This window comes from Chiloscyllium plagiosum, chromosome 14 (assembly GCF_004010195.1).
Source record: "Chiloscyllium plagiosum isolate BGI_BamShark_2017 chromosome 14, ASM401019v2, whole genome shotgun sequence".
NCBI classification, from domain to species: domain Eukaryota; kingdom Metazoa; phylum Chordata; class Chondrichthyes; order Orectolobiformes; family Hemiscylliidae; genus Chiloscyllium; species Chiloscyllium plagiosum.
In genome coordinates, this window is record NC_057723.1 from 25,966,500 (window position 1) to 25,967,873 (window position 1,374).

Below are 1,374 nucleotides of genomic sequence, written 5' to 3' on the forward strand. Positions count from 1 at the left end.
GGTGTCCCTGAATTTATCAGTAGTTTGTATGGACTCGGGGTTCCGTCGTCGGACCTCTGAGATGTGAGCTTGCCCAATCGTGACTGGGCGCCTGGGGGTGAAGCAGAACTCGTGCTGGGGAATCAGGCACTGCAGTCCATTATACCAAAATGAGGTTTCAAGAGTGGAGACACAATATCGTCCCACCCCCACCATACCTTGCCCTAGTGAAGTGGGGGCCCGTGGGTTTGATTTCAAGGGTGCAGCCCTGTGTCCAGTTGAACCCGCAGTCCGCTGTTTCACTCCTTCGTAAGGGGTGAGGGCAGATGGTAATTGCCCCCCGCTGCTTGCAGCCTGTAAGCGGCACCCCGTACACAGCGCCGTTTCGAGATATGGCTGTCTGGTGAGCTAATCGATATTTGAGGGAAGCGTTTACCCATATGACTCCAATGTTCTCAATGTGAAACAGGGGAAATGGCCCCGACTCTGGGGTGACCACGGGGATCAGGAGGACAATCCCTACTCCTGTCGCCTCACTGACCTCAAAGTCGGGCATCACTGGGTATACTCTGGTCATACCCTTCAGAGTCCGGCTGTCGAGCGGCTCGGAGCACCCCATGAGTGAGGCCAGTTTGGCACTGTCGATCCAATCGGGCACCTCCCCCGTTTGGACCTGGTCAAGATTATGCCGGATCTGGGCTACCATCCACAGGCCATACGCATGGCCGGTCTATAAGGCGGTTAATGGTGTGGGCGTGTGTCTCCAGGACTGCAATGCCGTCGAGCTGGGTGTATGCTCCCTCTTCCCCCAGGCGTGCCTGGTCTGCCTGATTTGTGAGAGACCTCTGTAGCAGGTCCCTCATTACCCCTTTTAGTTGCTCGACCTTTTCGTTAAGGCCCTGGATGTCTAGGGAGTTTACTACGGATGTCCCCGTGTTAAGTCCTGTGAGAGCATCGTTGACTATGTCCCGTCTGTGTCGTTGTGTGTGCGTGTTATGTATATCATTTTGGTAGTGGGTTGCCCCCATGGCGTCTATGGCCCTCTCTATAATCTCCTTCCCCATCATGGCATATAGGTTGAGTACCTGTGCTGTGCAATAGTCCAGTACCCGGATGCCCAACATATTGACCAGCACAGGCACGACCTCGTGTCGGATGTTGTCATAAAGGGTCTCTCCCTCATCCCACAATACCAGTCCCCCCGCGGGCCCCGGTCCCAGAGAGGGGCACGGCAATATCTCGGGAGTCGTGGTTGGGGTAAGGAGAAAGAGGGGCGGTTAGAGTCAAGTCAAAAGTCGGGGGGGGGGGGGAAGAGTCTGTCCGGTCGGGGCTTAAGGGTAGGGTTTAAGCTGGGACCAGTGTTTCCACCTGCCCTTTCCCTTCATGTCGACACAG

General features: G+C 55.7%; 1 long non-coding RNA gene across 1 annotated transcript in view; it reads right to left on the minus strand.

Annotated features, from left to right (window-relative positions):
• Window positions 1-1,374, minus strand: part of LOC122556570 — a 248,550-nt gene that overhangs the window by 75,738 nt on the left and 171,438 nt on the right. The window lies entirely within an intron of this gene.